Below are 13,888 nucleotides of genomic sequence, written 5' to 3'. Positions count from 1 at the left end.
GCTCGCTTGTACTTTCCTCCGGGAGAAGGGCCGCGCAGCACGATGGCACTGGGGCGGGCTGGCGCTGCACTCGGGGCACGGAGCCTGCACGCTCTGCCAGGTGCGAGCACGGCAGCGCCGTGCGCGCTGGGCTTCCGAATCAGTGCTGCGTGCTCTCTCCTCGCTCTCGGGGATTCCCCTCCTTCCCCGCTCGGAGGAGGGGCAGGGCCCTGCAGCTGCCAGAACCGACGCGAATTGCCGGCGGGAGCCGCGCTGCGGCTGCGAGGGAGGAGGAGGGCGGGAGGAGGAGGAGTTGAGGAGCCCGGGCCCGGGAGCCTCCCCGCTTACCGCACTAGGAAGTGACGCTTTCCCTGAGTCCCGGAGAGAAAGAAACAAAGTTTTTTGGTGTGTGTTTTTGCTTTTTTTTTTTTTTTTTCTTTCCGCTTTTTCTCGTTCTCGGTGGTCCTTCCTTCTGTGTTTTCTCTTTGCAACCTGCAGCCCCGGAGGCTCCCGCCGTACCTCGCAGCGCAGGTGAGGAAGCACGTTTTGTTCCCTCTCCTGCTTTCCGCGGGTTTAATTTCTTCGCACGAGTTGCTTCCGTTCTCCTGCCATTTTGGAGAGGGGGTGCTTCTCCCAGGGCTTTAATTTTGGGGTGCCGCTCCGCCTGCGAGCTCTGGCTGCAGGATGAGCTGCACGAGTACCTGTGGCGCCGCTGGGGCCGCGCAGCTCCTCGGGGCCGAGGCCGGGACAGCCGAGCGAGCTCTGCCGGGCCGCCCGCTGCTGGGGGCCGCGCTCGGGCGCTGAGCTGCTCGTCTTTCCCTTACGGGAGCTTCGCAGGCGCTCGGGGGGCCGCTGTGCCGCCCGGCTGCAGCGACGCGCAGAGGATGCGTCTGCGGCTGGGTAAGCCCGTCCGCGCGTGTGGGGTTGTTCGGGCGGGCGGGTGGCTTCGGGCTTCCCTTTCTGGCTCCGTGTAGGAGCTGGGGCGGCTCTGGGGGCTGCGGGTACGGCACCGTGACTCGGGGCGCTCGGTAGGGCGCGGTGGCTCGCCGTGTGCGCGGATTGTGTTTCTCTGCTGGGATTTATGCAACGGAGGGGGTGGGGAGGAATTTATTAGATAATTTCTGAAAATCCCGTGCCCCTAAATGCACAGCTTTTTCTCCGTCAGCAACTGCAAAGGACTGATTCTTTGCAGTTTACCAGTCAGAGCTGACAATACACCCACGCACGTATGTGAGCGTCTTATATAATACTTACGGTTTTTTTACCAGGCATAAGCGAGGTTTATTTTTGGTTTCTAAAGTCTTGTGTGATTGCAGCCTTCAGAATTCAAGAAATATTCCTTCTGCTCGACAGAGATTTAACTTGGCAGCCTCTTTAAAACAAATAAATCATCATGGCTGTTACCAGAAAGAAGCTGTTTTCATCCTGAGTTGAAGTGCGGTAGAAGGGGCTGTCTGGAGCGAGCAGCAGGCAGTCAAGGGAGGGAAAGAGCGAAAAGAAATGTCCTAATGCAGAGACTGGTATTAGGTTGTTTGGAGGGCGAGACTGCAGTTCCAGGCAGCAACAGCAGCAGCTTTATGACTGTGTGTAATTACAGAGTGATTGCATAGGACAGCATTGTTGGAACGAATACGTATGCATGGGCCATTGTGCAAGATTTCTGTGCTGAACAAAACGTAGATTTGCATTGCAAATACTAAAATGAGAAATTATTTTGTATTGAACTGCCACGTCCCTCTTAGACTTCGCTGAAGAATTAGAAGGGGGGAAAAAGGAGAAGTGGAGTGAGGCTGATTGTAGAAGACAGAGCTCTGAAATACTCAGCAGAAATGCCACCTGTAGTGCCTGCAGTCTCAGGGGACACAGCAAGCTGGTTGAATCTGTGGGTTTGCTTTTCTGAAGTGATCATGCAGAAAGTGAAAATCAGTCCGGTTTGCTAGCAGTCCTGCAGGTTTCGTGTAATTTCTGATGTCATCTTTTTTCTTGTTTGCTGGTGTGGGGGAAAAAAATCTCTATGCTGAGTTCAGCTGTCTTGTGTGGAAATGGAGAGAAGAGCACTGAGGAGAGTTTTTGTGTCAGACCACAGACAGTCACGAGGTTGAAAGCAAAGCAAGGTTGAACATAAGTTCTGAACATGCTGTTTCAACTTAAGTGGTTTTTATGAAGAGTTTCATATTGCTTAGTGATCTTGCTGGCAATGAAACTGATAGGACAAAGTGTTGGGAGTGTGCCACAAACTCTGCAGAAGCATGGTTTTGACTGAGACTTTGAAAGAAATGATGGGCAAAGTCATTGTAGATACAAATAAGAGTGCATAAGATTGGATTTTCAGAGATAATGGTTACCTGTAATTTCCATCAGTTTAATTTTGTTTGGAAGTCCTTGGGATTAATGAAAAGTCTGATCCAAAAGATTTCAGATCTGGCATTCAGAAATTTGCCTTTCCAGAATTAGAGAAGATTTTCTGAAAACATTGCCCTTAGCAGTCATTGCTGAGGAGGTGATGAACGCTGGGAAGGCTTGTCTTGAGCACGACTATGGAAAGTGCCATAAAAAATGGAAAGTTGCTTTAAAAGTTCTTGGTATTCCATTAGAACATGCTATGTCAGTTAAACACACAGACTGTCTTACTGTTGTTACTTTCTTCATGCTGCCATCTAAATGCTTTGTGTAAAACATATGTAACTTGGCTAATGAAGAATATAATAATGTGCTGAAGCTGTTTGTTTTGCTTTGTTGTTTTTTTTTTCTTTTTTCTTCTCTCTAGCATGGAGCTGATTAACACAACACTGGACTTATCACTCGACAAATTTAGTTTCACAGTGATCCTTCTGTAACTCTAATGGAACATTTTAATACAAAACAAGCAAATATCAAATATCTTTCCATCTTTGCATTACTGTGAGGTTCTGTTTGTAGGTTTTTCTTTGTATTGCACTTCATGTCTTGACTGGCTTATATATACATATATATATATATATGCCATCCTTGGTGTTCAAACATCAGTGGCTTCTGGGGAAAGCCCAGAATTGCGCTTAAGTATTCCTTAAATCATTTGTGGTAGTGGTGCATTTCAGTCATTCCTTATGTTAGCTTTTGCTTTCCACAGTTTAAGTGGTTTGAGAAAATATTTCCGGCTAGGGTTCTTTGGACTTGTATACAAGTGAGGAGATAACTTTTACATCTGTGAGTTGTCCTGTGGTACTCAGGGGAATTAGTCATAGGCATATGTTTATTGCCTCTTTGCAAAAGGGAGCTTAGCCATGCTAGCCTTTACCCCACCAAGGAGCATGAGAATAGTGGTGATACGAAATGATGAAGTCTGTAGCGCAGTAACAGTCTTCCAAGATCCTACATACTCCTTCCAGAGGTGAATTTGTGCCTCTGCATTTTCATTCTTATTGTCATCCAAAAGTGGTAGCTGCAGAACTGCAGGTATTTTCAAGCCTGTTGTGCTATTCTGTCAAGCTTCAAGGCGCCTCAGCAGAGGGTCTCTACCTCTTGTTGGAAGCAGCCATCTTGGGGGTGGGAGCAGCAGGTGTGGTGGAAGGGTAGGGGCTCAGGAGAGAAGGGAGACAAATGGCTGCTATAAATCAGAATGGCAATCTGTCTAGTCTGTGCTCCTGTCTTCAAAGGTAAGAGGAGTTACTATGTATTTCAGAAATTCTTGGGTATTTTCTACTCAGGAAATTCATCTAGTATTCTCTTCAGCTTAGATAAATATTCAGCAGCTGCTTTTGTGACCTACTGATCTAACCATGGATTTAGGATGTTCAGAGGGCTTGTATTAGGGATAAGACATTACTGATTTTTTGTTGAGGGAAGAAAAAAATAAGGCATTGCATGACGTCTTAGTATTGGTTACATTAAATTACAGCTTATGCTAAAATCAAGTGCTGTAAGTGTGCGTATTTTTTCCAGTGCAGTTAGTTGTATGCCAAGTGACATAAAAGGAGAGAGAAACTACTCAGTGTTCATCATACAAAACACTGGTGGGGGCAGAAGGCAAGCATACAAGTTTTGCAACACATGCCCAGAAAGCTGGCAAATTCTGGCATGGGCAAGCCAAGGTTAATGAGTCAGCTTCCAAATGGAAGACTTGTCACTGAGCAATTTGTAAATGGGAAGGACGTGCTGCTAATTCAAGGAAATATCATCCTTAGCTCCTCCCCTAATAATTGGGATAGAGTGGCACAGAACTATCTGTCAGAGGGGAGTTGTTTGTGCTTGAATCATGTGTTCTCTCTGGTGCGATTTCAGCATTCAGACCAACAAACCCATGTCGTGCGATGCGTAGATCCATGAAAGAGGCGATTGCTCAAGCAATAATTTAAGTCTTTGCATTGCATGCCAGCAGCTTGCATGCCGTGTGAAAGATCCTTGGCAGCTACAGCAGCTCCCAGTGCACAAATGGCATGTGTTTCCAGCACGAGGACGCTCAATGGGTGCTATGCAACGTTTTGCATAACTTCTGCTTCAAATGATGTCCAACTGTACCCTTCTAGAGTGCTCTGTTGATCAGCTCGAGCAGATGAAAAATACACAAACTGTTATGAGAAAAAGCTGTATTCTCCTCACTGGAAAAAAATGTGAGTGCAAGCTTTTGGCCTGGAGCCAACATTCAAGTATTCAGGAGCAAATTAGCAAGTGGGGATGCAGAAATAAATGTTGCAATTTAATTATTTGCTTTTCTGTACTGAGGCTTTTTATCAAGTTTGATGCAACTTAAAACCACTTCATTTCCAGGCCCAAATTAATATAATCCACTATATTACGGTATGGAATATGTATAGATAGATATTCTTTGAAATTCCCAGCTTTAAAATGGTTGTTCACTTTAAGCATAAATTACATGAATGCATTGTGTTGCACTGATAGCTGCTGTTGATTAGGAAGTTAAAAACTGGGAAAAAGCAAAATTTGAAGGGCGGAGGAAAGTGGTTGGTATTTTTATTTATTTAACAGCATCTTGAAAGGTCTGCAGCAAAACATGGAATAACACTTTCCCTTGTAGTCTTTAGAATCTGAGAAACTGCAATTTTCTCTATTGTTTGACTTCAGTGTTGGTGAAGACTGAAACCAGTTAAATGCTATTAATGAAGCAGTGAACTGAGAAAACAGTTCTGGTGCATTTTCTGACTTTATTTTACTGATTTGTTACATGTTCAGCATTAGCATACGAAGCAATTGATTCCAATTCCAAAGCAATTGGAATCAAGTCAGTATTCAGACCTTACTTCTCTGCTATATACTATATTCGCACATGAAAATTGATTCTCAGCTCCTTGGCATTCCCCAGCACTATTAGGAGAGGTTGAATATCTTTCTTGTTGATCTTAATTTAGTGGTTTTTTTGTATTTGGTATTGTTACTGCTATAGTGGCCAAGACAGGCATTAGTTTTGACTGCAAGGATTGTTCTTGTCTTTTTATTGAGAGTGTTTAAATGAGAAGACTTTAAAATACTGTTTTGGCTTTGCAGTTGGGATGTGGTGTGGAGTTGTATGGTTGATTCCCAGCTACCAGGTCAGCTGCATCACTTTGTTGGGGATAACTGGAATCTGTCCTCTGAAGCTGTGCTGTGTGTCACTATACCTGCCCGAATGCCTGTCACCTTGTCATTGGTGTGCACTGGGATAGTTTCAGAATTCTGAATAATCTCCACATTGTTTAGTTATAGAATATGATGTTGTGTGATTTCAAGCTCTATGTACTTGTGTACGCTTAGGTGTGCATCTCAGTCTTATTTCTGTGTGTACTTACGATTCCTTGAGCATCTCCTTTTGGACTCGTATATCTGCCTCTTAGCATTCAGTCATAAATTATACTATTTAGAGTTTTATAGTTATGTGAATCAACCGCTCTTTCAGTTTTGCAGTATCCTTAACCATTCCGGTTCTTGATCCTGAATGGGTGACTTCAGATATTGAAAAGTAAAACAAAGTGCCATAAAAAATATCGCTGTGATTTTACTTGACTTTTTGCAGTTAAAAATGTCTTATTTTCAGGTTTTATTTCTACCTGGGTAATGTGTTCTTCATTCTTTCAAGCACTTCCTGGAAGTGAAGTTTGCTATGTCTGTGGGAAATTACTATGCTTGGGTGGTGAAGAATTTATGGTGCATTTTCCTGTTTTTTAATTGGTTCTACATCATTTCAGAACAAAGTCCTAGCAAACACTAGCAAATCCCTGTTGAGAAGAGAGAGAGCCACAGCCCTAAGGCATTCTGGTTGCCATGATGACAATTTAAGATGCTGGAGATGTTCATATATATGTGAAACTGGCACTGAAAACTGACTGCCTCTATTGTTTAGTTTCATTTCATGGCTTAGAAAATTCTAAGTTGAACTATTGTTGTTGAACCTTTTTTTGTCAAACTCTAGATGTTATCCTACATGTGACATGCTAAACGTTGGGAATGTTTGTAACACAGTCTTCATTACATTGAACTGAAGTTGTAAATTTAGTTGGAATCTTTGTTTTTTGGAAAACTGTTGATTTCTTTTCCAAATTTTTAGAAAATACAAATTTCCAATACATACATGGATAAATCACGTAGGCTTTCTCCATCAAAATTTGTTCAATAAGGATGTTTGAATGGGTGTTGAGATGCTGGGGGAGGAATGTATGAATATACTATGAATGAAAGTTAGGAATCAAAATGCATTTCTGCGTTCTTATTATTAGAGTTTAAATTATCCTCCTTGGGTGTTTGGAAAGTTGTTTGCACATAAAGGGTGTTATTGCAAGTAAACAGTCTGCAAAAGCATTGCATTTGCTTATGGGCTTCATTATTTCCAATTCAATCTCAGTATTTAAATTATCTTTATTACTATGATTTTTTATAAATATATGCAAGTATACAAAACACGTTCAGAAACTTCTTTCCTACTGAAGCAAGAGAGTTGTTTTGACTCTTTTTTGCCTTAGCACTATTTGTTCTTTGGTGAAAGTGAAATACTTCAGCTCTGACACTAGCTGCCTTTTTTTTGCTGTTACTGCAGTGTTTTTATTTAGAAAATGTTCTGTAGTAAAATATTCTTTTACTGCTGAGGAATGTGGAGCTCCTTATGAGCGATTCATTTTAAATCGAATTCATGATGCAAAAAGAATAAACATTTGACATACTGAGGTAATAAAAACCTGGGAAGATTGGAATGCGTGATACTTGCTCTTAGATTATATGCTTAAGCAAATAATGGGCTGCCTCACAACCAACTTAGTTGAAGTCAGTGCTTCGTAATTCTTTAAAAAATGAACAAATCTGATCTGAAGAAGATTTGAAGTTTCTCATTTGCATAAATTAACATAGCTAGCTTACCTTTACAAACAGGGAATCAAGATACAGAGAGCTTTGTTCAGAAAATAAACAAAATGTTGATTTGAATTCTTGTGCAGAATTCTTCTACAGCTGGACAAACACTTAAGGAACGACTGCTACTGTTAATAAGTTGCACACTGAAAGATTTAATTTCCTCATTCAGGTAGCCTGTCCTGGCATTTTAATGCAGGCTAAGCTGCCTGCTTGCACATGTGTTCAAGGATGCATGTTTTTCTGTTTGTTTGCCTACGAGTGACGTAAGCATATATATATGAAGTTGTGCAGCACAGGAAGCAAACAAATGAAAGAACTCAGGCATGTTTGTCATGAAGAAGCAAAGCATCCTCCAAAAAAGACAAAAGAACATGATTCCGAGACTTTTCATTGGCCTGCAGGCTGTACTGATGATTTTTAACAAGTCTGTGGATATCTCCACAAGGCATCTCTGTCAGAGATGTCATTAGGCAAGTATGGGAGCAAAGGCAGTGGCCCAAATTCTTGCCAACATCAACAATTCCTTGGCCACATGGATGGGAATAGTTGCTTAAAGAGACAGACAGCTAACCTGATACTTGGAGCTGGCAGTAAAACAGCTGTGTTGGCAAGGTGCAGCTTCTTTTGTGCCGACTGTCACTGGGTTGGATGACGTGTAGCTGCAAAGAAGCAAACTCCAGCATTCAAACTGGTTCGCATGCGAGTTCACCAAAAGGCAGAGACACTATAGAAGTTTTCAGCAGTTCTTTGTTGTCTAATGCAGAAAAATAAGTTGCTAAGGAATAAAATGTTCAGGCTTTCTCTAGTCTCCTGCTGAAAATTTGAGCAGAAATCTGCTGATGAAGTTTGTGAGAGTAATTCAAATCATTCTGAGATAGGCTGCTTCTCCTGCTCTTTACATCATGAGAGCTAATCAAGACTGCTCCTAATTCTCAGGCTTTATGACAGATAAATTCGCAGTTATGCTATTTTTCTTTCAGGTTCTGTGCCTGTATGGTTTCACTGCAGCTTTGTGCCATTTTAGTTGAGTAATATGTAACAAAGGTGTGGACTACACTTAGACCTTTAGGTGATCTATAGATAACCCTTTTGTTGAAAGCAAATTTGAGGATCTGATCTGCTAGTGAAGGTTACAATCTGTGACTCTGCACAAGTACTTCTTATGGAGGCCTGTTTGCAGGGACACAGCCTGGAAATTGAAGTTAGAGAGTGCTTTCTAATGTATTAATTGAGTTAAAATGTTTAAGAAACAGCAACCATACGCTTGGTAGAATCCATACTTCTTGGTAGAAATCCTGTGGCTATTGTTTAGCCTTTAAAAATCTTGACTAAAATCTTACTCTTGGTCTCTTATCAGCCCAAAGTGCCTTTAGTATTTTATCTCCTGGTTTAAATAGTGTTAACAACAGGTAGCTGGAGGGAGGGGGAAATGTTTGCGTTTGTCATTCCATTGAGACTTTTATCTGTCTGTAGATGCAACAAGGCGCCTATACTGAAACTGAAATAGTCAGCAGTGTGGAACATGTACTTGGAACCTAGACAAGCATGCTCTTTGCCCTGACCTAGAGTGTCATCAGGTCTTCCAGTCACAGAATTTGCTGTTTCTAATACACGAGTCTACACAGTTACAAGCTGTTGGGCAATAATGAGCAGAGACAGAGTTGAAAGAGAAGGCAAACAACAAAAACAAACAAAAAAAAACCCCAAAACAACAAGCAAGTTAAAAACAACCCTCCTTGCAATGAGGACACGCTGACTGATATTATAGAACATGCATTAAAACAGACTGTAGTTTACATTATTTGTGCCTTGTTATCATCTTTCTTTCAAGGCAGGTAATTGTCTTCCTAATCTGGTAACAAAGGGGCTATAGAGCCATGCTTTGATATTGCACTTAAGGGCATAACCGGAGGGGGGGTGTCGGAAGGAGACTCTGCTGCACCCAGAGGGCTAATTGCTTTGCTGGGGTCCTGTTGAGGGGAAGGTGTGATTTCGGAGTCTGAATTCACAGCTGCCCTGGCTGTTAATGTTGTCAGCTACTTTTGTGCCGGGAGTCACAGAGAAGAAGTTGTGTTGCTCAGAAAAGGCTATAGGCACTCTTTTAAATCCAGGAGTCTGTGCTGTGTGCTGCCAGCAGACAGTGACACCTAAGCTTTAGGTAGCATAGCAACTCGTTTTCATTCACGTGAGTGTTTGCACATAGTTTGCACGTGGGCCCTTTTGACTGAACTTTCTCTGTACACCCTGGTTAAAAGGATGGTTTTCTGTTCCCTGAGAGAATCTTAGTCCCTTTACTACCCGTAACAGAAATCTGCAATGTGGAACTGAGACTTCTGGTTTCCTCTGTGAAAGTGAGGCACCAATTTCTGTATGGAGCAGACTGAATAGAGATTTTTTCTTGCCAGATTACTCACATAGCTTTAAATCAGGCAGTCAGTGAACAGAGCTGTTAGCTCCATGGTTCTGTGCACTTACTGGTTTGTCTGGCTCCTATGCTGAGGTTTTCTCTTGTTTCTCATCTGTGTAACTTTGGCAGTGTGATCAAAAATGCTAAAGATAGAAGAAATGGAAGAGCTTTGTCCTTTGGTGCTTGGTTCTGGAACGTTTTTCAAAGAGTATTTTAGACCTATCAGCTGCTATGTTAGGTTTTCATTGTGAAGATCAACAGAACTCAGCTTTGCAGTGTGTTTAAAAAGTATTCTTAAGAAAGCTGTTCTTTCTATGTGACTTGATTTGTGAGAGAAAAGTGGTGTTTGGAGGTGGGATGGTGTTCTGTGCTTAGTGACAGCTATAACTGAGTTATTACAAGTGTCAGAATTTGCTTGGGAGAATCGCTCTAGTTGAAGTGTGGAATGCCTGACTGTTTTCTAATAGTCGCCTGCACAGTACAGTTTAGATGCGTGGAGGGAATGAGAAAACCTATTGACATCTTCAGTTACTCAACTGGTTTATTTTTGGGAGCTGATGAATTGGCAGGACATAGTGACCCTGCGTGAAGGGGAGAAGTGACTTTGAATGCAGGAAACTTGGTGAATATTTTATCAGGTTTCTTTCTACTATATCTCTGTGGCATCTTTAATGAAGATTTTAACTCTGCTTTCCCACTGGGTTTTTTTGTGTGTGGTGTTGATAAGTTTTTATGAAAATGTGATATCACTCTGCAAACAAGAAATTGTGTGATGCACAACACAGCATATTTGAAGACAGGTAGGCTGTCTTGTTTGACAGAGGGGAGAAGAAAACTCTTTTAGGCTGTAGACTGCTATTTTGTAACCCCTTACTATTGTTGGATCCTCCCTAGGGAATGGCTGTAGCCCGGGTATGAAATTGGTCCTGGGTACAAACTGCTGCAAAGTGGAAAAGGCAGAGCTGTCTTGCACACAAATACTCTTGGATTGCAAACAGAAGGAGAAGTACTGGTTATGCAGAAAAGCACGGTTGTATTTTGTATGACGTTGGTACAGCTTTTTCACAGCAGCTATACAGACCACTGCAAGCAGGATCAAAAATTGACAGTAACAACTGTGAAGTGTTGCAGAAACATTGCCCTTCCTATTATAAGTTCTCATCCCATGACTGGCTTGCACAGAGCTATTACCACTTGGTGAAAAACATAAGAAAGACTACGAACAAGAAAGCTTCCTTGTGATGTGTTCCTCCCAGCTGTGCTGCTGCTGCAGTCCTTGCATGGAGGACTGATACAAGGTCATGTGGAGTTTATTTTGGACGAAAATTGGCTTTCTTCTGGCCTCCAGTATTCTGTGCTCTTATGTTGTCAGAAATTCTCAACTTATACCATCAGTTTAACTGAGAATTTCTTTAGCATTTGAAATAAGGTATTTGAATGTGCACTGTGGATAGCGTTATTCGCAGTTGTCATAATGAATGCAGCTTTAACTTTTTGTTCCTCTTAATCACTGTCTCCCTTTGCTCATACAACTCACTGTGGTCTCACAGCAGCAGTTCAGATTTTCTTGCAAATGCTGAATTTTGAGAACAGATGACTTAGCAATCGCTTTGATGGGAAGAGCCACTGATGAAATTTTCCTGTCTTACTGCAAAAAGTTTTTAGAAATGGCAGCAGCTGAAGAAATAAAGCAGAGGTTAGTTACCATTTAGCGTGCTGTGTGGACTTCCGGAGTCTATTTTGCTTTCAAGCGATTATGTGAATAATTTCTTTTAATAAGGAAGATCTGAAAAGTTCAACATAATGTGCAGAACGATGTCAGCTGACAGCTTCTCTGTTCAGCAACAGTTCTTTACTGTTCTTAAATACAGCTGCTGGAAAAAATGTCTTCATTCTCAAATCTGAATTGAAGGCAGTGATGATATTGTTCTGGTATGACTATTTTTTTTCTGGAGTGTATATTATACATTTGAGTTAATTTTTCTCCTCCATATCCTCGGTACTATTTTTAAGTTTAATTTTAGTAAACATACAGCTTACTCATTTGCACAGCACTTTGGTTTAGTTGGTGCTAGATTTAGGAGTCAAAGCTTTCTTTGTCACAGTTACACTAAAAAATAATTTTAAAAGTTATGCTGAAAAATATTGTGCTCTATTTTCTCCCCTTTGTAGATCACTTTACACACAGATCTGAATTACAACAAATAGCTTATTAGTTAAACATATATGTATATATATATACATATAATGTGTATATATAAATGTATGTATGTCATTACACTTTCATGTTGCTTAATAGTTTTTTTGATAACTTAAATTTCAGGAAGTGAGAAAATCTACGAAGCCGTGGATGCTTCACTTACGTGATCTGCATTCCCAAATGTAAATGAATGAGTGCTACAATTGCTATTTACTGCAGGGATTCTATGAATAAGCTGAAGCCTGTGTAATTTGATCAGACTGCTTGTGTAGGGCTTGTTTATTTGGGGGGATAATACATCATTATGAGAAAAAATCCATGCAAGTAAACTGCTTATGAAGAATGTTCTCAATTTAAACTGGTTCTTACCTGTGTTTTATGTAGTCGTAAAATAAATGTATGAGTATATATGTACAGTATAGCTGTAATATATACCCAATGTAAACTAAAGCTACTTAGTGATCACAGATCCTTATTGTTGTGACTTCAAATAAGAAGTGCCTTGCAACTAGCATTCTTGCTTTCCTGCCTGACAAAAAGACAATGTCGGGACAAAAATGTCCTGATAGTGTTAGGGAAACACCTTTGATCAGGCTGCAATCACATTAAGGTCTTAATTTCTTTAAATGTATTGCATGCCTTGGAAGTTGAGGACTGAGGCAGTAGAGAGATACTTTTTGTTGCTGCTTTTTTTTCGTGAAGGTTGTGAGTAGTAACGTAGGAGTAGTTAATCTGTGAAGATCAAAACAAAACTAAATCATTCACTTTCTGCAAAGTCTGAACAGTCCGTTGTAACAAGGCTCTTGTGTCTCATTTATTGTTCCAGCAAGCTTACTTCCTTTCTGATGCAGAAGTTGAAAAAAACAATTCATTACTCACGGCAATGCAAAACAAGTAGTCATAAGTAAGGCCAAAATGAAATGACGATATCCCAGGATGCCTCTACATGCAGGACTCCATGCTCTTGCTGCTGATCTCCATCTGTCGCCTTGCTTGTCTTTGCAGGGTGTTTAGTGCCTGGCAGGGGCAGGTGGGGGAGCCTAAATGGGTGGAAAGGGCCCTGCACGTCACAGCAGCCACAGGTCGTGTCACGCCAGCAGCCTAAGAAGGCCTGGGGGCTGCCAGGCGCCTGGTTCTGAGGGCAGCCTGTGCTTCCTGACCCCTGGGACTGGTGAGTTCAGCTGCGGGGTGAACACAACTCCTTTCAGAGATACTGTTTCTTTAGGCTGGGGCTTGGGTTCTTGTTCAGCAGCTGATGCATTTCATGGGGAAGCGCAACATCGAAAAAGCATGCTTTTAGACTCCAAGTGTCTTTGGAGCAGCTGTGCTACAGCTAAATAAATATAACCCACTGTAAAAGGAAATAACTTTTCTACCAGATATGTGCACAGATGGGTTGTAATCATACTGAGGCCAGCGTTTGCCTCAACAAGGGAAAAAACTGCTCTGTGGAGAGCTATAAATGAAAATTCATTCTTACCCTAGTGTTTTGCATCAGCAATTTGAGAACACTACTCTGTAAGATGCCTAATAGGAATGAGATAGACATCTTAGGGAGTCTGAAAGGCTGAAGGATCTAGGGAGAGACAAGTTACGAAGTAAGGGAGGAACTTTAGGTGCATTACAATTAATCCACAGATGCCTACAGAAGTAAATGGGAGCATGAGCTTTCTGCACTCTGCAGGCCAGCCTTCTACAGCTCGTAGCAAGTTGGTCTCCAATGATTATTCTTACAGTATGTTGATTTAATGCGCAAAACTGCTCCAGGGAATTGAAGCCAAAATTGTGAAATTGGAAAGCTGATCATTTTTGGGTATGTATACAGTTTGTCTGGGTTTGTTGTTTGGGATAGAAAGGGAAAATGTTAGTGTTACTTACAAATATACATCCCTCTTACTCCTCCCCAGAATGACTATGGAAATTATTCCTAGGCAGTTTTAGTGAAGCAGCTAAATCTCTGTCAGTAGTAGAAATCATTGTAAGTACAC

The 13,888-nt window shown here is 41.5% G+C and overlaps 1 protein-coding gene across 2 annotated transcripts in view; it reads left to right on the top strand.

The window, feature by feature from the left end:
- Window positions 1-220: 220 nt before the first annotated feature.
- MIDEAS (mitotic deacetylase associated SANT domain protein) overlaps window positions 221-13,888 on the top strand; it is a 52,443-nt gene continuing 38,775 nt past the window's right edge. The window contains exon 1 of one of the 2 annotated variants that reach the window (XM_072338258.1): window positions 221-510. The gene's annotated coding sequence lies outside the window, so the exon portion shown is untranslated. The remainder of the gene's footprint in view (window positions 511-13,888) is intronic. The other variant, XM_072338257.1, reaches the window with a different exon arrangement.

This window comes from Excalfactoria chinensis, chromosome 5 (assembly GCF_039878825.1).
Source record: "Excalfactoria chinensis isolate bCotChi1 chromosome 5, bCotChi1.hap2, whole genome shotgun sequence".
NCBI lineage: Eukaryota > Metazoa > Chordata > Aves > Galliformes > Phasianidae > Excalfactoria > Excalfactoria chinensis.
This window is presented reverse-complemented; position numbering and strand designations above follow the sequence as displayed.